Genomic DNA, 23,277 nt, shown 5'->3' with positions numbered 1-23,277 from the left:
CATTGTCATAGCCTGTGTACCTTTGGGTAGGTATCATTATGGGGAACTAGAGCGAAACACCAGAAGGCTGAGAACCTAGGAGTGGCTTCTCTGTCCATTCCACAGACATTCACTGGTACCTAGTGGGTGTTGATCATGCTTAGTAGAAGTTCCTGTTCTCAGGGAGTGCACATCCTGGAGAGAGACAGTGAAACACATGCTTGTCACCCTGGGTACTAAGAGCTGTGATAGAATCCCCTACATCACCCTGTTCTCAGTTCCCAAGGTAGATTCTGCTTCTTTAGTTACATCTCACTAACTCCTGGGATGCCCTATGTCATTCTATTTAGGACATCTCAAGGCTCTACTGGGATTCAGGGGGAAAGAAGAAGCAGTCAACAGGCCTGGGGAACTGGGGGTGCTCCCCTGTAACTGCTGCTCCCTCCCATAGAAATTCTCCATGCAACCTAGGGAAGATACCAAACCAAGCAAGGTGATGTGCTTGGGAGATCAGCAGAAAGTTTCCTAGAGAACAGAACACTTGAGTTGGGATCTCTAAAGGACGAATAGTAGTTTGCTAGGCAGAAAAATGGGGAAGGGTATTTTAGGTAGGGAGACTATATGTACAGATGCCTGGGGGCACGAGAAAGCCCAGCATATTAAGAGGACAAGTTCAGAGGACAAGTAGTTTCCCATGATTGGAGTGGAAAATTTGGTTGAGGGAACAGCTAGAAAATAAATGGACATAAGCAGGGCCTTGAATGCTGCATGGTTAGAGGTTGTGGATTTTTCCTGAGGTTCTGAGGAGATGTAGGAGGTTTGTGAGTGAATTCACAATCAATGAGTGATTCAGAATCAATGAGGCTTTTTGCGCTGCCAAAAAATAGTTCTCAGTGGGCAGTGCCTGTGGCTCAGTGGGCAGGGCACTGGCCCCATATACCGAGGGTGGTGGCTTCAAACCCAGCCCTGGCCAAACTGCAACAAAAAAATAGCCAGGCGTTGTGGCAGGCGCCTGTAGTCCCAGCTACTCAGGAAGCTAAGGCAAGGGAATTGCCTAAGCCCAGGAGTTGGAGGTTACTGTGAGCTGTGTGATGCCAGGGCACTCTACTGTGGGTGATAAAATGAAACTCTATCTCTACAAAAAAAAAAATTCTCAGTAGGTGCTCAGTAAATGCATCCAGATGGATGGATGGATGAACAAGTGTATAAGTAAATGAATCCATGAAAAAGTGATAAGGGAGTGATGGGAAAGGTAGAGACTAGAGAGCGCACCGGTGAGAAGTCTTGCTTTGGTCCAGGGAAGGAGGAACTGCTAATGCTTGAATCTGGCTGGTGGGAGGGGCAGTGAGAACCAGGTTAATGGACCCAGCCTGGATCTGGATGCCCTGCTTCTGTGTATTTGTCCCAGAGAACCTCTTTGTGAAAAGATACACAGATATACTGTTGGTGTCTCAGTGATGCTCCTCCTGTCTGTTCTCCCTGTTGACCCTGGGTTAGGACCCTTCTTCCTCCAGAGAAGAAGGTTTCTCTACCTGGGTAGGTCCTATGGGGGCAGCCCAAGGCTCTGAGTGACAATGGAGTAAAGACTTTGGAGCCACAGGAAATTCTGGTTTCACCACCCAGGACCCTGTGGCATAGATGAAGGACAGTGCCAGCTGCCTTTCAGGGCTATCAGGAAGGTTCAGCAAGTCACCTGTGTAAAAAGCTTGTGCAGTGCCTGGCACCCAGTGGGTTTTCAAGGAGCTCCCTTCTCTGGTGCCTTGTCAGCACCAGGGGGCTCCCTAGGGGGTTCTTGGCACTTAGTCTTTGTAGTCTTTGAATGAAGAGGGCTGCCCTGCCAGCTCCGGGCTGCCTCTGAGGTGTGGGTGAAGGTGCTTGGAAGCGGGGGAGGATGCAGGGCATTAATTGGGCTGGGAGAGGCGGAGGCATGGGTTTTGAACAGTGAGGTTAATGGCCTTCGCACCAAAGAGACAGCTTTAATGAGCTTCAGCTGGCTGTGCCCCGAGTTACTGTGCGTGCTAAAAGGGTCGCGCTGTAAGAGTTTGATGTGGACTGCTTCCCAGCCCTGGAGTCAGGGGTCAGCTCCTGTCACTGGCCACTCAGGCTGGTCCTCAGTGACATGGAGCTAATTAACTGTGTGAGGAGCTGCCAGCCTGGAGTGGGGAGTGGTATGTATATTGGTTGGGGGAAGGCAGCATTGGGTGATGCTGGGCAAGGATTCTGCAGATCCTACAACTTTACAACTTAGCCATCTCTAGTGTCTTCTTGGTTCCCCTGCAGCGCTGTGGGGGTGTGGCATGTATGGTGTGGAGGTGCCAAGAGAGCAAAGGAGGCAGGTTAGCAGTAGTGTTGGGGTGACAGGTGTGGGGCAGGGCATCAGCAGTAGAATGGGAGAGGGCCAGTCGGCACAGTCATGCATGGCAGACTGAGATGTTTGAGGGGGAGCTTTTGGAACGTTTGGGGCAGTGGATAGATTTGATCAGAATTGGGCTTCAGTCATTACAGTCTTGTAGTTGGTACAGGAAGGACTCATGAGGAGAAACTACAGGCAGGTAATTTCCCAAAGGAAAGGTACAATAAGGTAAGCAAGAGGTCATGGCTAATTTAGAGCTAGGGCAGTGGCCGTGGAAATGGAAGCAGGGGACTAGGTAAAACTTTCATTCAGTATACGTTACCTTGTACCTACTACGAGTCAGGAACTGTAATAGATGTTAGAAATGTATTGGTAAAGATGACAATGCCCCACAGAGCTCACAAGTAGAATCGTGGGCTTGGCCCTGGGGACTGAGGGGGAGGTAGGTTTCAGAGATGGCTAAGGACAGTTCAGAGGTGGTGGAGCAGAGGGCACAAAGGCTGTTGGAGGCTTGTTAGCATGTTAGGGGAGGGACATTCCTCCTGGGGTACTGGATTGGCCTTAGGAGCCTGGTGAATAGGGTGGTGCTGGAGCAGGTTGCTGGTGAGAACTCTGTACTTAGAATTGCTGTTTTCTGGGCCTACCAGTGAGCATCCTGGGTTTGGGCCTTAGGCCATGTCAGCAAAGCAACCACATTACTTTAGGGCACTTTATATTAACTAATTTAATTTTCACAATAGTAGGATGGAATGAAAGCAGGCATTAACATCATCGTTCCCATTTTATAGATGAGAAAACTGGGGCTTAGTTAAAAGTGACTTGCCTACGATCACACAGCCAGTTGAGTCGAGGAGTCAGGATTCAAACCCAAGTCCATTTGAGGACAGAGCCTATGTTCTTATTGCTGTACTGAACTATCAAGTACCTTTTTAGTGTCAGGCTTTGTGCTGCCAGCGGAGCTCCCGTCCTTCATTTCCCTCAGCAGCATGTGAAATATGCAGGCCTTGACAAAGCAAAGCCTCAGAAGCAGCAGCTGAGGAAGAGGGGAGAGGCGGCGTTGCCCCTCCTTCATGCTCCTGCAGTTGCCTTCAGAACCAGGGCCCTGCAGTTGTGGGCAGCTGACCTTCTCTGGCTTTGACAGTCCTTTATGACTTTAGTTTGCTCTCTTCCTCTTGGCCCAGGAAAATTCTGCCCATCTTCCAGGGGCCACCTCCTTTGGGAATCTTGCTTGGCCATCTCAGTCTGAGTATACAGAATACATACTTGGACCTGAGTATAATTTGTTGGAGGTAATGACTTGGCCCTTACATACTTGGATTCTCTAAGGGCAGGGCCTGGGCCTCTTTCCTTTCTGGAAATCTGCACAGGAAATGTCAGTAAAATCTCACCTGTTATTGTATCATGGAGGCCCCACAGACTGCTGGTTTCAGTGGCTGGGAGAGTAACTGGAATGTTCTTTGATGCCCAGCTGGGTGGTCCTGCCCTAGTCCTTCTGCTCCGGGACTGAGGAGGATCCCTCTGAGGCATATGGTACAGGTGGCATGGCCAGAGACCAGACCGAGTGGACTTTCACAGGAGCTTGCACCCAGCACAGTTTGGCAAGAGAGCTGGGCTGGCAGGAGGCAGGGTGGGGCCTGGTCCCCAGGAGAGCAGTGCTGGCCTGTGGTCTCTCCTGAAGGAGTGGGGTGTCTATCAAGAGTCCAGTCAGAACACATTAGCTCTGTGACATGGATCTCATTAGTGCCCGTGAGAGGTGTCACTGCGGGGGAATCGTTGGCTCAGGGAGATGCTTGTACCAAAAGGAAGAAAGGACAGTGACAGCCTTTTCTGTGCCGCCTCTGCCGCCACGCTCACTGGGCTGCCCTCCCTCTTCCTCATGGGGGGGTGGGGTGGGGGTGCTGGCTAATGAGCTCGTCTGCAGTACAGCTTTGCCTTCTCCTCCTTGAAGTTTCCCAGGTCCCTCTGAAGACCTCAGGCCCAGGATTAGCACACACCAAACGCCAGGCCCTCTCTCGCCCAGCAGGGAGTTCCTTCTGATCACCCTGCTCTTGCTATCATAGGCAAGGGAAAGGGGGTGGTGTCAAGACAGCCATAGCAGCCAGGAGAAGGGGGGCTCACACCCTGGGAAGCCTCAAGCCCCTCTGTACCCTTGGCAGAGTGACCATGGCCACCTCTCACAGACAGCTCTTGCTTCTCAGAGCTGCAGTCATCTCCTCCCAACTTTCCCTATGACATCTAGCTGGGCAGTGTCCCCTTCCCTGTAGTGACCCCCGCCCCCAAGTCGGGAAAGATTGTAAGGACTCTGGCTGAGGGTTCAGCAGGTAGCATTTAGATCTGATAGACCTTTCGGGCTCATTTGGAGTCTGCAGGATTCCCAGGGTCCAGGCTTTGAAGGGTGAAGTGCTTATGCGAGGCTTTTGCAGACCTTCATGTCCCTCTCCCCATCTCTCCCAGAGAGGTTTCCCCCCCTACCCAGTTTTGGCCATCTTCAGGGTTGGGAGGGAGGAGTCAGTCCAGCTGCCTTATGGGGAGGGCAGAGAACACAAGAGTGTTTGCTTCCCCAACGCTATAGCCATATAGAGCTCCCATCTAGCCCTTTCTGGCATGGCCTTGAGAAAGTGAGAAGCCTGGAGGATGGATGGGATAACTCTAGGTGTCTCCACTGTCTGTGTGGGTAGTGCTGTTGGAGATGGGTGCTGGCTCTTTCCTCCCTGAGCTGACCCCTTTGGCATGCCAGGGACATCTGAGGAATTGGTTCTTGTCAGATACCAGGTTCTAGTCTTCAGTAGCCACCACAGACGGAAAGATGGATGGATGGTGAGCTGGTTGGTGGGCAGATAGATAGAGGAAGGCTGGGGGTGGGGGGGTGTCCTGTGTGTGCCAGATGCATTGGGAAGTACAATCTTTGTTTCCCTACTTTCCTAGCCCCAGGCCCCGGCCTGGCCTCCCCTTGTCTCTCTCTGTATCTCCTGTCAAACCATCGCAGACTAAATGACAAAGAAATCAGAAAGACAGATCAATGCCGGCCAAATTAGCACTTGCAGATAGACTGTGTGGGGATGTCAGCGCCCTGACCCCTGGTGATCTTGCAGCCTCTGCTGCTGATATTATGCAAATTGCATCCATCTGGCAGGACCAAGTGCTGGCTGCTTCTACTCAGAGGAGTAATGGGCTGGGGGTGGGCGGGAGTGTTGGAGCAAGAGTCAGTGGAGTGAGTGTGTACATGTGCATGTGTGAGCATGTGTTTGAGAGGGTGTGCGGTGCCCACTGAGCACTGGGCGGTGATTGAGTGATTGACAGGGCAGATAAGGGACTGCATTGGATTCCTTTGGGCTAGGGGATTAGGAGCAGCCACAGATGGGAGATAACCAGACTTAATTTCAGTTTATTTTCCTCCTTATCCCCTCTCCCCACCTTTGCTCAGCTCCCCGAAAAACACAATCTCTGTACTTTTCCATCAATATTTGCAAGTCATTACCACTGGTTTAAGGTGAGAGACAATGTCAGGGCTCAAACCAGGCCAGCCCCTCCCCCACTCTCCAACAGGTCTGCTGCCCTGAGCATAAGTTCCTGGAGTGGTCAATAGCACCTTCACTCCATCTTCTGCCCAGCAGCCCCTCCTGTGGGCCCACAGCACTCACAGCTGTCCACACCTTGTTGGCCAGCCCTTGCTACCCACCTCACCTGACACTCCTTAAGCTGGGCCCTGCCCCTCCACCTGAAGCTACTGCATTACATCTCTGCCTCCTGAGTACTACCTGTGCCCACTGGGACTGGACTGTTTCCCCATAGCTCCTCTCATCCTGGACGCTACTGACCAGGGCCCTAGCCCCAAGTGGGGAAGATGAGGTCTGTGGCCATTGGAGAGGGGAATTGATTTGGTCTAGTCTGAGTCACAGCAGTATCATTGCACATTTGCTGAGTGCCAGGTATAGTACAGAGAGGACTATGAATCTGTTATTTCATTGAGTTCTCAGACTGTGATAGAGGCTGCCATCTCTGCTATATACGAGGAGACTGAGGCTCAAGAAGCTTGTCATTCACCCAAAGATACTCAGCAAGGAAGTGGGAGAGCTAACACAGATTTCTCCTGGTCCAGAGATTGAGCTCTTAACCACCAAGCCCTACTGTTTGATAGCCATTCCACCAGCCACACACTGGACATATCACCATACTTGGATCCGCTTAAGTGAGCCATCCTTGTGCAGTAGGCAGACAAGTTCCTTTAGCTAGTGGCTTGTGAACATACACTCTGACCCAGACCCAGACCTCCTGCTAGGCTGACCCAGCCCAAGCCAGGCTGAAGCAGGCAATGGGCAGAGGCTGTGTAGCCAAGACAGCTAGATTATAGCGGGAAGGACACACAGAGGACAGAATGTACCCAGTGGCTGAGCCAGCCCAGGAGTGTGTCCCAGTACACAGTATCCAGGCTCCTGCAGCTCAGGCAGGCCAGCTGCAGTAGCTAAGGGTAGAGCTGTCCCAGGTGTCCCTCCAAAACTGGGTCCCTGCAGTACCCTCCCACCAGCCCGGTTGGGAGCTAGGAGTGCTGGGGATATGTCCGGGGACACGTGTGCAAGGGGAGCTTGTCCTAATGAGGAGAACATGGCTGCTAGTTAGGCAAGGGGCGGGCGGGGAGCCGCAGAGCTGATTGAAGGCAGGGGCAGGGGTCAGACAATTAGGCCCAGATCCTGCCGTTTGATGTGAGTTCTGAGGCCTCAAAGCCTCCCTTCAGCCGGCTCCCTCCACTCCCTCCTCTCCCTCCTCTCCCTCCTCTTTCCTTTCTTCTTCTGCCCAAAGGCAGGAAGGATGGAAACGCTTACACTCACTGTTACTATTATTAAACCCTGCGGCAAGCCAGCCAGACCTCAGGACTTCTGCCCACAGGGGGCACCCCAGGCACCCAGGAGGTTCCTTGGGCCCCAAAAGGGACATCTGGCCAGAGGCCAAGGTCAGGCCAGCTGAGCCCAAGGGCAGAGTATCCTGCCTCTCTTGCTTCTGAGGCAGGAGAGTGAATGGGGCCACCCAGCAGGAATTTGGGATCTGGGCTGTTGGGGCCATAGCCCAGACCTTGCTTTGGCCATCATGTCTTGCAGCCACTTAGCTCTTTTCTGTCTTGTCCTGGGGGAAGGGTTGAGGGTGTGGTTCATTCACACTCATATCCCATCATACAGATAGTCATCTGCAGCAGTCACATCAAAACCTTGTCCCACAAGATGAAGATACATAGAGCCACACCGCTCCACAGCACTGTCACACCCCCCAAAGCAGAGCCTGCCCCCACCCCCCAACCACCACCAGATGTCACAGCCTCATGTACCATCACAGGGTCCCATACTCTGGTCAGACCCACAGGTTCTTCCATAAAAGCCCTGACTGTCCCCTGCCACTACCAAGTCCCACCTCCAGCACAGCTGGAACTGTAGTCAGATCTTATGTCCAGGGTTGGGGGGGTGCCAGGGCCCCATCCTAGGAAGTAAGCTTAGAGAGCTGGTCCTGACCAGAGAGTGGGAGGAAACCAGACTGGGGGGGCTGTGGGAAGAAGGAGGGTGGGAGCAGAGATAAATGTTAGCTCATTTCTTCCGTAATTAGTTACTCCCTCATCCCCGCGTTGTAATTGTGAACAAGCTGTAATGTTTAATTAGTCTGTAAATGAAACCCCAATTTCATAATGGCCTGGCTGACAGGGCTAAATGAGCAGGGGAGGAGGTGCAGGGAGAGAGCAGGTTGTGGGAGCACTTCCTTGTCAACCCTAGCCTGGCCTTCGTGAGGGAGGCTGTGGGACTGGGCTCAGTCCTGCACTCTGGCCTTTAATATCCTCTCCACTGGCCCTGCTCGCTAGGACGTGGAGGGAGACTTCTCCCTCCCTCGTTGCTTCCCCCTTGGTTCTCTGGTTGGGATACCTCAGTCACAGCCTAGTCCAGTCCAGATACTTCTGGTTGGAGAAACTGACTGGATGTCGCTGGGCCTTGTGACTCCAGCAGGGATGATGCCTCCTCTCTGGTGACCTCTGCTCAGCAGCTAGCACCTCAGGATGCAGTCCTACATACCTAAAAGAACTAGTGATTGGCTTAGGCTCCTCCCCAACCTTCCCCTGCTAAGGCCTGTCAGGCCTGTGCTGACACCCAGTCTTCTCGCACCTCACTGTCTGGACCTCACTGTCAGCAGCCACCAGCACCTAAGCCTGTGATGAGAAGGAACTGCCTCAGGGGGGAGCCCCAGGCCCTGCCGCTGCCTCATTGGTCTCTCCCTGTCTCCCTCCCCACATCCTCACCGCCGGCACACGCCCCCGCCCTGCCTGCGCAGCCATAAATCTCAATTTACAAGGGCAGCTCTGGTGGGGGAGGGAGGCAGCACCGCTAATGATGGCTCCTCAGCCGGATTTTTCATGTTGCACAGTCATAAATTTTTAAGAACAGCATGGGCAGCACGTTAGCAAGTTATCGAGGCTGCCTCCATGCTGGCTGCCTAGCTCGGAGAAAGAAGGCAGAGACCAGGTAGGGCCAAGGAGGTACTTGGGACAGAGGGACAGGGAAGCCAGATGAGTCTTAAGGTAAGGGTAAGGCTGGCCCAGGTGGATGGCTAGGGCTAGTAGAATGAGCCTTTGCACAGGGTGAGATCATGGTGCCACAGCAGGTGGAAGCCAAGGACAGTCACTCAGTGGGGGGAGAGGGAGAGTTCAGGCATGTGGGCATACAGACCTTGGTGTTCGGGAGCCACTGATGGATGCCTGTGCTCTAGGACTTGACACCATGATGTACAGGGAGCCTGAAGACATGGATTTTCAAAGTGGCCACTTTGAATAGAATTATAAACGCTGAGCATGTGCACAGTGAGGCCTCTGCCCACAGAGCTGCACATGGTTCAGAAACCAGGCATCTATTAGGTTCTTTCTCAGGAGCTGGAAAAAGAAAAGGAAAACCCACAGAGGGCGCATACCTCTGAGTATGCTGGAACCAGGCTGACCTCGTTCTGGTTAAGGCTAATCCCTTCCAGGTTGAGTGATCCTGGGTAAGTCATTCACTTCTGCTTCTTTCTCTCTTTTTTTTTTTTGTAGAGACAGAGTCTCACTTTATGGCCCTCGGTAGAGTGCCGTGGCCTCACACAGCTCACAGCAACCTCCAACTCCTGGGCTTAAGCGATTCTCTTGCCTCAGCCTCCCGAGTAGCTGGGACTACAGGCGCCCGCCACAACGCCCGGCTATTTTTTGGTTGCAGTTTGGCCGGGGCCGGGTTTGAACCCGTCACCCTCGGTATATGGGGCCGGCGCCTTACCAACTGAGCCACAGGCGCCACCCTGCTTCTTTCTCTTTTAAAGCGGGGTTGGCCAGGCACCGTGGCTCACATGTGTAATCCCAGCATGCTGGGAGGCCAGCCTGGGCAACATACTGAGACCCTGTCTCTAAAAAAATAAATAGTAACCAAGCAGGGTCAATGATAGCTTCTAACTCTCAGGTTCAGTGAAAGTACTGTAAAATCCTGAGTACATACTAGCCCCTTTGTCTATTTAAACCTCCAGAAAATTTTCTGAGGGAAGTGTGTGTCTGGGAAAAAGATTTTTTTTTTTTTTTTTGAGACGGAGTCTCACTATGTCACCCTCTGTAGAGTGCTGTGGCTCACAGCAACCTCAAGCTCCTGGGCTTAAGCGATTCTCTTGCCTCAGCCTCCCAAGTAACTGGGACTACAGGCGCCCACCATAATGCTTGGCTATTTTTAGAGACGAGGTCTCACCCTTGCTCAGGCTGGTCTCAGGCAAACCACCTGCCTCGGCCTCCCAAGTGCTGGGATTATAGGCATGAGCTACCGTGCCCTGCTTGGGAAAAAGATTTTCATGGGAAATGGTGGGATTTTCACTTAGTTCAGTCATTCTTCACAAAATATTTGCTGAGGTGATTTGGATGTCCAGGCCAGGACTAGGGCCTCAGAGATGAGGAAGTTCCTGTGGGGGTGGGGGGTGGGGTGGGGTGTGTGTGTGGAGCACTTTTATCTGAGGAAGGTCAGTGTTCCCAGCGCTGTGCCTGGTTCTACCAGAGGGTTGAGTGCCCAAATCCAGCCCTGTCCTTCCATGGGAACACTAAAACCTTCAGGCTTCTCATAAGTCCCCAGGCCAGATTCTCACCTGAGTTTCCAGATCTATCCTGCTGAAGGTTAAGATCTTGACCACCAGAGGGTGGGCAGGAGGAGCAAATAGAATCAAGGATTCCTTGGAGGGGGAGAACCTAGCGCCAGGGACAGCCTCCAAAGGCTCACAGCCCAAGGTCAATCGGAAGTTGCTCCAATTAGCAGACCTGGTGTGAGTGTTTGTATTGGGTATTCCATTCCCAGCCTTGTTGGCTTAGGGGAAATCTCCGTGCACTCATAGCCTCTTTCCTCTGCTGACCACTCCAGTTCCTTCTCAAGCCAGTCTCCTTCTGCTCCCTAAACTCGGACCCTTCTCTCATCTCCTAGAACCTTCCACCCTTCTCTCACCTCAGGACCTTCCCATGTGGCCTAATTAGCTCCTGTTCATCCTTCAGAGCTCAGCTCCAAGTTTGGTTCCTCAGGGAAGCCTCCCCTAATTCCTAGACTTGGTCAAGTCTCTCTACCCCCGTGTGCTTTCACATAACACCTTGCCCACCTTTATAGCATTTAACCACAGTTGTAATCGAGAAGTTACTTTGATAGTTTGATAGTTGTTTAAATTCCACTCTCCCCCACTAGATTGTAAGTTCCCTGAGGGCAAGAGTTTGTCTGTTTGGTTCAGCTTTTGTTCCCAAAGCACAGAACAGTGTCTGGCATGTGTAGGCAGATAGTAAATAAAATGTGGTGTTTTGAATTGAGTTGAACTGAGCTGAGATGTCCCTGGCCCACCCCTGGGTGCCAGGGCAGGGGGAGGCAGCTAGGGAAGTGCCTGGAGCTGAGGTGGTTCCCATTAGTCCTCATGATTAATTCACAGCCATGCTATGATGGAGTGGGCTTGTCCCCAGTCAGCGCCTCCCCTGGGGCCCACCTGTTAGTGACAAACAAACAAAGGGGATAAATAATGCATTGGGAGCTGAGCCAGGCAAGGCGGCAGTATGGAAATTAATAGGGATTAGCTGAGCAGCTTGAGGATGAAATATTTACCAGGTGGGACTGGGCTCGGGAGGGCAGCCCCCCTTCCCAGAATCCCAAGTCATCAGTAGCCTTTCTCAGGAGTAGCATTGACTAGGCCTGGGAGCCACAGAACCTGGCTGCCCTGATTTGTAGGACAGGCTGGCAGGAATGGTGAGAGCTCAGACCCCAGCCAGTCTCCTGGCACAGTGAGTCTTAGGGAAACCAAGATGCTAGGAGAGAATGGAGGAGGGGAAGAGGCTGAAGCCAAAAGCTGGAGACAAAGAACATGCTCAATTACAGGCATCCTCAAACTTTTTAAACAGGGGGCCAGTTCACTGTCCCTCAGACCGTTGGAGGGCCAGACTATAGTTTAAAAAAATAAAAAAAACTGTGAACAAATTCCTATGCATTATTTTGAAGTAAACAAAAGGGGAACAAATACAATCACACCGCCTCATGTGGCCTGCGGGCCGCAGTTTGAGGACCCCTGCTCAATTTGTAGGGCCTGGGCATGTTGAGACTTTAGGTGGCAAATGTCGGATTAGGAGTAAGTTCACCTGTGTCCTGCCCCTCTACCCTGCTCTCTTTTTCCTTCAATTCTTTGTTCTTTCTACTCAGTACCTGTTTCCTGAGAGCCTCTGTAGGTAATATTTGTACTGTCAAGGGTTTTGTGGTCTAGCAGGAGGTGACAGGCAGTTGTGGTAGAAAGAGAATCGGGTGGTGTGGAAACACACAAAGGTGGGGCTGAGGTTAGGCACCCCAGAGGAAACTGGCAAGCTTGTGCCCTGAGGGATAAAGGGGGTAGTGCCAAGAAAGAATTGAGGGGGAATTTTCCAGACAGAAGGCAGAGCACATGAGAAAGCCAAAAGACAAAAGAGCATCTTTGTAACAGGAGATCAGAAGTGATGAAACCGGAGCTTTAACCAGGGCCAGATCCCTAGAATTTTATAAAGTTATGTGGATGCTGTCCTGAGCAGTGAGGAACCATTGCTGGTTTTGTTTATTATTATTTTCTTTTTTTTAAGATAAAATCTCACTCTATCACCTTGGCTAGAGTGCAGAGATGTCACCATAACCTCACTGCAACCTCAACTTTCTGAGCTTAAGCGATCCTCATGCCTCAGCCTCTCAAGTAGCTGGGACCACAGACCACAGGTGTGTGCCACCACACATGGCTAAGTTTTTTTCTATTTTTTATAGAAACAGGGTCTCAGCTAGTTTTTCTATTTTTAGTAGAGAAGGGTTCTCAACTCTTGCTCAGGCAGGTCTGGAACTCCCAAGCTCAAGCGATCCACCCACCTTGGTCTCCTAGAGTGCTAGGATTATAGGTGTGAGCCACCACACTCAGCCTAATAGCCTCCAGTTCTATATATATAAGCTGCTGCAAAAGACATTATTTTATTCTTTTTTAATGGCTGAGTAGTACTCCATGGTGTGTGTGTGTGTGTGTGTGTAAAGACACAAAGGGTGCCCCCAAAAATGTATACACATTTTAAGAAAGGAAAAAACTGTACTAAAATTGTAATAATTAATAGCTGGGCGTTGTGGCAGGCGCCTGTAGTCCCAGCTATGTGGGAGGCAGAGGCAGGAGAATCGCTTAAGCCCAGGAGTTGGAGGTTGCTGTGAGCTGTGATGCCGCGGCATTCTACCCAGGGCGACAGCTTGAGGCTTTGTCTCAAAAAACAAAAAAAGTTGTAATAATTGACATATATCAATAATGTTTGTTGTCTTGTATATTATACGTTTTATCCCTTATAATTCCAGAAGTCAAACATGACTTGAGTACTACCTGTGTCCCTTAGGTGGTCAACTCTATGTATGTACATTTATATATACAGAGTGCCAAAAAATTATTTTTAAGAAATTAAAAGACTATATTAAAATTGTAAAATTATAACACTCAAGTCACATTTGACTTCTGCAGTTACAAGAGGTGCTCAAATATGACTTGTGTTCATCTTTTGTTATTAGTAAATATTGATCATTACAATTTTAACAGTTTTTTTCTTCTTAAAATGCTCATCCTTCTTTTGGTGACTTTGTGTTTTTGTGTGTGTACAGTAGAACCTCTGTAAATTGACCACCCAAGAAGACTTTAACAAACTGATCAACATGTGGAAGTATTAAACATAAGGAACTAGGCCTACTGTACTGATATATACATGTAGTGTATGTCTGGTCTGTGAAAATCAGGTCAGTGTGTATGGAGGTTCTATGCATGTATGTATGTGCATACAGGTCACATTTTCTTTATCTGCTCATCAGTTTGGGCACTTAGGTTGATTCTATATCTTTGCAATTATGAATTGTGCTGTGATAAAACATTTGGGTGCAGGGGTGTCCTTTTTATAAAAGTACTGCTATTACTTTGGGATACCCAGTAGTGGGATTGCTAGATCAAATAGTAGGTCTACTTTTAGTTCTCTGAGGAATTACCATACTGTGTTCCATAGAAGTTGTATCAGTTTTCAGTGCCACCAACAGTGTACAAGTGTACTTTTTTTCCTGCATTCATGCCAGCGTCTTTTGTTTTTTGACATTTTAATAGTAACCAGAAGTAAGGTGATTTTAATTAGTATTTGTCTGATATTGAGCATATTTTCATGTTGCTTAGCCATTGAAGGGTTTTTAAGTCAAGGGAATGAAATGATCAGATTTGTGGTTTAAGAGGACACCACAGAGAAGAGATTTGCAGGGGTACTGCTGTCAACTAGATGAGAGATGGTGGTGGCCTGGATCAGAACGGTGGTAGTAGGAATATGGATTTAAAAATTATTGGATGCAGTGCCTGTGGCTCAAGGAATAGGGCGCCAGCCCCATATACCAAGGGTGGTGGGTTCAAACCCAGCCCCGGCCAAGCTGCAACAAAAAAATAGCTGGGCATTGTGGTGGGCGCCTGTGGTCCCAGCTACTCGGGAGGCTGAGGCAGGAGAATCGCCTAAGCCCAAGAGCTGGGGGTTGCTGTGAGCTGTGATGCCACGGCACTCTACCAAGGGGGACAAGGTGAGACTCTGTCTGTTAAAAAAAAAAAAAAAATTATTGGAAAATTATAGTAATTAAATTCCCAGGAGTGGATAAGTTAGTTTGCCTGGGGAAAGAGTAGAGGGTGAGGAGGGAGGAGAGCCAATGACAGCTCTGAGCAACACCGCATCTAAGGAGTGGTCTGAAGAAAAGAAGTGTTCAAAGAAAGTGAGGAGGATAGCATGAAAAGAGAGTGGGGGCTCAGCGCCCATACTCAGTGGTTAGGGCACATACACCAGGGCTGGTGGGTTCTAACCCAGCTGGGGCCTGCTAAACAACAGTGACACCTACAACAAAAAAATAGCCGGGCATTGTGGTGGGCATCTGTAGTCTCAGCTGCTCGGGAGGCTGAGGCAAGAGAACCCCTTAAGCCTAAGAGTTTGAGGTTGCTGTGAGCTGTGATCTGTGAGGCCACGGCACTCTACTGAGGGCAACAAAGTGAGACTGTCTCCAAAAAAAAAAAAAAAAGAAAGAAAGAGTGGGGTCCTTGAAGCCCGAGGAGGAAAGCTTCAAGGAGTAGTCCACTGTGCCCATCCAAACCTAAAAAGCTTCACTCCATGAGTCATAGGGAATATTAGATAAAGTAGTTTTGGTAAAGTGATTATCAGATTGCAAGGTGGAAGAAGAGGAAATGAGACCTTGAGTGTAATTAACTCCGAAGTTTGCCTCTAAAACTGTTTTTAGAGGAGAGATTGGGTACCATCCATAGGGAAGGGGAGTTAGAAGACTTGTTTTCTCACAAGATTGGAAAGATTTAGTATTTCTTTTTTTTTTTTTTTTTTTTTGAGACAGAGCCTCAAGCTGTTGCCCTGGGTAGAGTGCTGTAGCATCACAGCTCACAGCAACCTCCCACTCCTGGGCTCAAGCGAGTCTTTTGCCTCCGCCTCCCAAGTAGCTGGGACTACAGGTGCCCACCACAACGCCCGGCTATTTTTTGGTTGTAGCCGTCGTTGTTGTTTGGTGGGCCGCATTTAGTATTTCTATGCATGCTTTTTTTTTTTTTTTTAAAGATTGTCTCACTTTATGTGAAAATTAGTCACTATTTTCTATTCTTTTCTTGTTCTTTTTTTTCTTCTTCTTTTCCTTTCCCTCACTCCTTCCCTCCTTCTCTGTCTGCTTTCCCCTTCCCCCATGCCCCACCATGTCACTAATTGTCTTCAAATAAAAATTGAGTACATAGGATTCAAAAAAAAAAAAGACTGTCTCCACTCTGTTACCTGGGCTAGAGTTGCATGGTATTAGCCTAGCTCACAGCAACCTTAAGAGTCTTAGGTTGAAGAAATTCTCTCCTACCTCAGCCTCTCAAGTAGCCTAGACTATAGGCACCCACCACAATGCCTGGTGAATTTTTTCCTGTTTTTAGTAGAGACTGGGTCTCGCTCTTGCTCAGTCAGGTCTTGAACTTCTGAGTTCAAGGGATCCTCCTGTGAGGCCTCCCTGGAGTACTAGGATTACAAGCATGAGCCATTGCACCCAGCCATATCTACGTACTTATATGAAGGAACTAGGGTAGAAGAAAAAAAATTGAAGCTGGGTCAGAGAGAAAGGGGAGTATTTAGTAAGGTAAGGGCCCAGAAAAGGCCTGGGTTCTGGTTGGACACCATCCAGGTGGAGTGGAGTTATGCACTTAGGAAGTGACGTCAGGATTGGTCCCTTCATGAGAGGTGGTGAAGATAACTGATATACAGATGCAGGAGGGTGGCTTCTGTGTGCTCTTGTGAAGGAGAGAAAAGACTGTATGAGCAAGGGAATTGGGTGATATTGGGGGCCAGGAATTTGAGATTTATAGCAAGTAGAGAAACTTGAAAGTGCCACTAGGGATGAAGAGAGAGTGTGCACACTAATCAGGAATGTTGAAGACTGGCTGGGCAGTCTTACATAAACAGCTGAGGCTGATGACTCTGATCTTGTAAGTGGCACTAATCTATGTAGTTGAGATTTTCTCTAGTCACACTCAGTCTAGGAGCAGGCATAGAGAAGCAGAGTTTGGGTTTTTCCAGGGAAGGGTGACAAGAGGAAAAGGGAACACGAGAATTGAGGATATTGACAAGAAAAAGAATTGGGCTGGGCTCAGGGGCCCATGCCTGTAATCCTAGCACTCTGGGAGGCTTGGTGGGAGGATCCCTTGAGCTCAGGAGTTCAAGACCAGCCTGAGCAAGAGTGAGATTCTCATCTCTACTAAACACACACACACACAAATTAGCTGGGCAACCTGGCTGACACCTGTAGTTTCAGCTATTCAGGAGGCTAAAACTCCTGAACCCAGGAGTTTGAGGTTGCTATGAGTTAGGCTGATGCCATGGCACTCTAGCCTGGGGCAACAGAGTGAGCTGACTCTGTCTTCAAAAAAAAAGAAAAAGAATTAATTGAAATGGTGGGCCATGGTCTCCCAGCTCCAAAGGGAGGTTTGTCAGTTCTGTTGCTAGGACAGAAATGACTTGGTACATACCCACTATGTGGTTTCTCTTCTTTCTTAGTAAATAGAGCTCCTGTATAATTAGGGACATCAGTGTATACCTAGTTAAAAGAAGTAGCCTCAGCATGGTGGGTCACACCTGTAATCTTAGCAATTTAGGAGGCTGAGGCAGAAGGATTACTTGAGACCAGAAGTTTGAAGGCAGCCTGGGCAACATAGCAAGACCTCATCTCTACAAATAAAATTAGCTAGGCAAGGTGGTACCACCTAAGGAAGAGGCTGAGAAAGGAGAATTGCTTTCAGTGAGCTGTGATCCTGCCCCTGAATTCCAGCCTGGGTGACAGAGCAAGCCCCAGCTCTTTAAAAAAAAAAAAAATTACTATTTAGTTTCTCGTATAGCTAGGTAAGCTAAGTATAGCCGTGTCTCTGAGCTCTGGCCAGTGACATAAAAAAATATGTGTTGTGCAGGGCCTCTAGGAATAATACTTAAAGAGAAATAACTCAGCTGGGACATATACTATTCTTAACCTTTCCCATCTTCCTCCTTCCTTTTTCCTGGATTGTGGATGCAATGGTTGGAACTCTAGCAGTTTTTCTGGACCATGAAATAGTCTTGGGATTGGAAGCTGCTGAAAATAGCAGGGCAGAACGAAAGAAGAAGCCTGAGTCCGATGACTCTGTGGAGTTACGGGGCTTTTAGTCCACTCACATTGCAAACCACAGGCATAAAACACCTTGCTTAGTAAAGTTTTGTTTTCTTGCCTCAGTTTTCTTGTGGGTTTCAGTCAAAACCTGACTTTAGCCTTTTTTGGTGATGTGGTCGGTGTCCTGATATACAGCAAAGAATGATTTGATGAAATGTTTCAAGAAAACATAAAAATGGTTATTGACTTCCCAGCCTGACTTAGCAACACCCTCTTTGTACTTTGCCCTGCCTTCTCTAGCCAGTCACTTTTTTTTTGGAGACACAGTCTCATTATGTCACTCTCAGTAGAGTGCCGTGGCATCAACCTCAAACTCTTGGGCTTAAGCCTTCTCTTGCCTCAACCTCCAAGTAGCTGGGACTATAGGCGCCTGCCACAGCGCCCAGCTATTTTTTGGTTGTTGTTAGCCCGGGCTGGATTCGAACCCGCCAGCTCCGGTGTATGTGGCTGGCGCCCTAGCCTCTGAGCTACAGGTCCCTAGCCACTAGCCAGTGACTTCTATTCTCTAAGGTTCATTCCTAACATCATTCACCTTCCTGCCTCTACATTGTGTCAGTATACTTTCAGCTATAAGAAAAAGTCACTGCTGATCTTCTAAGTGGCACTAATTTAAAACATCTTAAATAATAAGGGAACTTACTATTTCACAAATGAAATTTAGAGGTGAGGTGATCCTTGTTTTGGTTAGTTCAACACCTCAGCAATGTCATCAGGGACCCAGATTTATTTTTCATTTTCTTGCTGTTGTATTTTCGGCATGGTCCTCACAGGCTGACCACCTCAAGGTTGCGAGATGGCGTCTACAGTCCCAGATATTATGTGCAGATATGAAAACATCCAGCAGAATATAAAGGACTATTTTTCTCTCCTGCTGCTCTTCATAAGAGTAAAGAAATTTTCCTTAAAGCCCTGTTAGCAAACTTGCCTTCATGTCTCGGTAGCCAGGGACAGGACCACCCCTACACCAGTGACAGCCAAGGGGAGATAGGATCACTAGCAATGTCTCAGACCACAGAGGATTAACCCTGGTTACCTGAGGGAGTAGTGGGCTCCTACAGCATGGTGCACAGGGGTAGCTATTGGGTACACAGTCAAAAGTAGGCAAAGAAAAGAGGATAGGAGGGATGATATAATATACAGAGAGGGTAGAGTTATAAATAGTTTCAAGGTTCCAGCGAGTGAGATAAAAAGTATATAGAGTGGGCTTTTCTTTTTTCTTTCTTTTTTTTTTTTTTGAGACAGAGTCTCACTCAGTTGCCCTGGGGTTGAGTGCTGTGGCATCATAGCACTCACAGCAACCTCAAAACTCTTTGGCTCAGGTGATCCTCTTGTCTCAGTCTCCTGAGTAGCTGGGATTAGAGGTGTCTGCCACAAAGCCTGGCTAGTTTTTTTTTTTCCCCCTGGTTTTTAGTAGAGATATGGTCTTGGCTTTGCTCAGGCTGGTCTTGAACTCCTGAGATCAGGCAATCTACCAGCCTTGGCCTCCCGGGATGCTAGGATTATAGATGTGAGCCACTGAGCCCAACTAGGTTGGGCATTTCTAATCTGAAAATCCAAACTACGAAGTACTCCAAAATCTAAAACTTTTCAGTCGCCAACATGACATCATGAGTGGAAAATTCCACACCTGGTCTCGTGTGATAGGTCATAGTCAAAATGCAGTCTAAACTTTGTTTAATGCTCAAAATTATTAAAAATATTCTATAACATTACCCTTAGGCCATATGTATAAAGTTTATATGAAACATAAATGAATTTTTTTTTTTTTTAAAAAAACGAGTTTCACTTTGTCACCCTCGATACAGTGCTATGGCGTCACAGCTCACAGCAACTTCCAGCTCTTGGGCTTAGGCGATTCTCTTGCCTCAGCCCCCAGAGTAGCTGGGACTACAGGCGCCTGCCACAATGCCTGGCTATTTTTTTGTTGCAGTTTGGCCAGGGCCAGTATATGGGGCTGGCGCCCTACTCACTGAGCCACAGGCACCGCCAAACATAAATGAATTTTGTATTTAGATTTGGGTCCCATCCCCAAGATAATCTCATTACCTATATGCAAACATTCCAAAATCTGAAAAAAATCCACACTACTTCTGGTCCCAAGCATTTTGGATAAGGAATACTCAACCTTATTATCATCAGAGACCAGGGCTATTTGAATTTAATATATCAGAGCAAGAATAGTAGTATGTTGAAAAGGTTGACCGTGAGATACAATGGAGAAGGTCATTAGTGCTGTGGTCAGAGAAGAAAGAGGCTGGCAACCAGGTTCTCAAAGGTTAGGATATCGAGCCTGACATCTGTTGGGAAGGAGGTAGCTATGGTCTAGAAAGATTATAGCACATGCTTATAAGAGAGACTGCAGCTGGACTTCTGGCATGGCCCTGGTACTCTCCAGGTCTCTGGAGGGCCTAACCTCTCTCTACCTCAGTGTCCTGTCTCCAGTTTGGAAAGAATCTGTCCTGGTCATGCAGGCCATTCTGTAAGAGGATGAGGCCCTGACACCTTCCCAGTGGAACCACTGAAGAGCCCAGAAGCCTGTCCTGTGGGAGACCCTTTGGGATAGGGTCAGGTAGAATCTTGGTTGGGGCAGATGAAGCTGCCAGAGATGGTAGATCTCAGCTGTTCTCAGTAGTCACCTCTTTCCCGCTTCCCTGGACAGGCCCCCTTCACCTGGCCATAGGTTGTCTGGCTATACTCTGGCTCTTCAGCTGTGGCATCCCAGTGCCAGGAGGAAGGTGAGACTTCCTGGCCTCTCTACCTGGATGGGCTGGAGCTGGGGGAAGTAGGCATCTGTTGTAATGGCCAGAGCGACCGCCCTGTTACTACAGCGTATTTCACTTTTAATTCTGACATATAATGTAATGATCTTTTTTAAGGCCCAATGATATTATCTGCCTGACTAGATTATTGAGTCTTCATCATCTCCAGATAAATTTATGGCCAGGACGAGGCTCAGGATTTATCATCAGTCAATAGAGCTCGATACTCTAACAAGGCGTGTAATAAGATATACATATTTAATGATCCAAGGGGAGGAGCGCTAATGGGAGCCCAGAGTGAGTGGTTCTTGGAGCTGGGGCTCTGCCCTAGGGCAGCCATGACTGTAGGGACATGGATGTGTCTTTCTCAGAACTCCCTTAGTCTCCTTCCTAAAACCCTGAGGAAGGGACAGGCAGGGAAAAGGAGAGGCAGCAATAGGCTAGGCCAGGGTTGGGGCCCAAGCATCTTCAGGGCAAAGGGTACACACATGCCCCCAAACTCCTCTCCTGCTTCCAGGCCTTGGAAGGATTGAGGGTATCCTTAGACCCATATACTCAGGCCCCTGAGCATTAGGGTGGGCCTACAGGGAGGGGGTCCAGGGCCTCGTACTCAGGCTGCGCTGATGGTGACGGATGGTTTTTCATTATAGCCTCTCAGGTCCTGCCCGTGCCCTGTGTGGAAATTCTATTTATTCCCTAATTTGTAAAAATTCCCTCTTTATCTGATCCCAATCAGGGCGGGGTAATTGGCTCTCTGGGGCAGCGGCTGGGGTCCTTGATGAAGAGCTATGTGGATATACCCAGCCAGGCCCCCACCTGGCCTGCCACCAGGGCCCACAATTAATAATGATTTGCAAATGGCAGACAAGCAATAACACAGAAAGATGTGGCGTCCATGCTGCCTCTTCATTTCCTCCCCTCACAGATATAAATGACCATAGAACAAAAACCCAGCACTATAAATTTTAGAATTAGTTATTCGCTGGGATAAATGGGGCCTGGAGCTATCAGCTCCTCTCCCTGCTACCCTTGTTGTCTGCTTTCCTTGACCCAGGTTCTGTCCCCAGCTCTACTCCTGAGACTGGCCCCTGGCTCAGTTCCTTAGCTTCCTCCCACCACTCTGGTTACCCACTCTTGTGTGGCCTTGGCAGTGGTCACCTGGTCTGGGTTTATAGCTTCCTGTGCAGCTACTGAAGCCAGCCGGTGGGATTCACCTTCCACGTCCTCTAAGTGACCTCTCTGGCTGTCCAACCTGGCTTCTGTCCTCATCTTGCATTGGGGTTTGAATGAAGTTGACATATCTTGCCAGGCTTGGGAGTTTGGATCGGTATGATCTTGGGTTTCTTCTTTGACATTTGGGACAAACCCAGTTTTTGCCTGGCCAAGTCTGAGATGAGCTCCTGGTGGCCCAATGTGCTGTAAGTAACATAAGGGGTTTGATGCTGTGCTTACTGGTCAGGCAGTGCTGGGATGTTGGCACAAGCTTTTCCAGGCACCATGCCCTCTCGGCCAGTCGCAGCCTCACCCTCACCCCCCACCCCCACCCCACCCCTGCAAGTGGCTGTGAGCTGGCGGGTAATGGGCGTGTAATGGCCTCATTTCCATGCCCGGCCTCCAGGAGCCGCGGTAAGTGTTTGATTGCCTTAATTTCCAAACACATCATTATCCCAGCTTTACCAGCGCTTAATAAACACTTTATGAGGATTTTTTTAAAAACATCTTCGGTCCGCATACTTCTCCGAAGTGATAAACTCTAATTAAGTCTAATATTTAAAAATATGGTAATGGTGAGTTGTTTGAATAAGTGGACTGCATTTCTGTAATTTCATTATTACGTAAAACACGCTAATTATTTGGAGCGCGCTTATTACAGAGAGAGAAATCGCCTGCTAATCAAGATGAAATTGCCTTTTCCCCTTATTGTAGAACCACTGTCATCCTTCACCATCAGCCCTGTGGCACCTCCAGGCACCTCGGTTGGGTGGAGGGGGTTGGGGGAGGGACTGAAAGAAGGGGTCACTTCAGAGTTGAGGCTATAAGGACCCTATCTGGGGGAGGGGTACGAAGCTACGAGAGCTGTGTTGGAGAGTATTGTTGGGTGGGCCAAGGTGGCTATGAATAGGGCCCCAGGAACTGTGTGGGCCCTGAAACAAGAAAGGGAAGTATCAGGATATTATTGTTGGAATAATAACAGTATTATTATTATTGGATGTAATTAGAATAACAATGACAGTAATTATAACCCAGCTACTGTTTTAAGCACTTCACAAATAACTCATTCCATCTTTTTAACAACCCTTGGAGGGAAGTAGTTGGTATAATTATCATAATTATTGCCATTTTAGAGAAGAAGAAACCAAAACAGTGAGAAGTTAGATAAAGTTGAGAAACTTGCTCAAGTTCACAGTTACTAAGAGATGGGGTTTGGATTTGAACACAGAATCTGAGGATATATAGGGGCCCTCTGTTGTCTCAGTCCTAAACTCAGTGCCTTGGCCCTCTCTCTTCTTTTCTGAGCTAAAGTTTGCTGCTGAACCCTGATCTGTCCCTAGCTATAGCTTGGGATGCTAGCCCCCATGATAGAGTTGTCAGATTTTAGCAAATAAGATTATAGGGTACCAGTTAAATTTGAATTTCAGATAAAATTTTTTTTTTTTTTTTGAGACAGAGTCTTACTCTGTGACCCTAAATAGAGTGTCCTGGTGTCATAGCTCACAGCAACCTCAAACTCTTGGGCTCAAATGATCCTCTTGCCTCAGCTTCCCAAGTAGCTGGGACTACAGGTACCTGCCATAACACTGACTATTTTTAGAAATGGGGTCTCACTCTAGCTCAGGGTGGTCTTGAATTCTTGAGCTCAGGCAATCCACCTGCCTCAGCCTCCCAGAGTGCTAAGATTACAGGTGTGAGCCACCGCACAGCCAAAACAAATAATTTTTTTGTGTAAGTATATATATACCGTGTGGGGCTGAGG

At 48.6% G+C, this 23,277-nt stretch overlaps 1 protein-coding gene across 10 annotated transcripts in view; it reads left to right on the top strand.

Moving 5' to 3' along the window:
• Positions 1-23,277, top strand: part of ERI3 (ERI1 exoribonuclease family member 3) — a 139,467-nt gene that overhangs the window by 108,325 nt on the left and 7,865 nt on the right. The gene's annotated exons all lie outside the window — the stretch shown is intronic.

The sequence above is a fragment of the Nycticebus coucang genome, chromosome 22, assembly GCF_027406575.1.
Source record: "Nycticebus coucang isolate mNycCou1 chromosome 22, mNycCou1.pri, whole genome shotgun sequence".
NCBI classification, from domain to species: domain Eukaryota; kingdom Metazoa; phylum Chordata; class Mammalia; order Primates; family Lorisidae; genus Nycticebus; species Nycticebus coucang.
The sequence above is the reverse complement of the archived record's forward strand: the minus strand, read 5'-3'. Positions and strand labels throughout refer to the sequence as shown.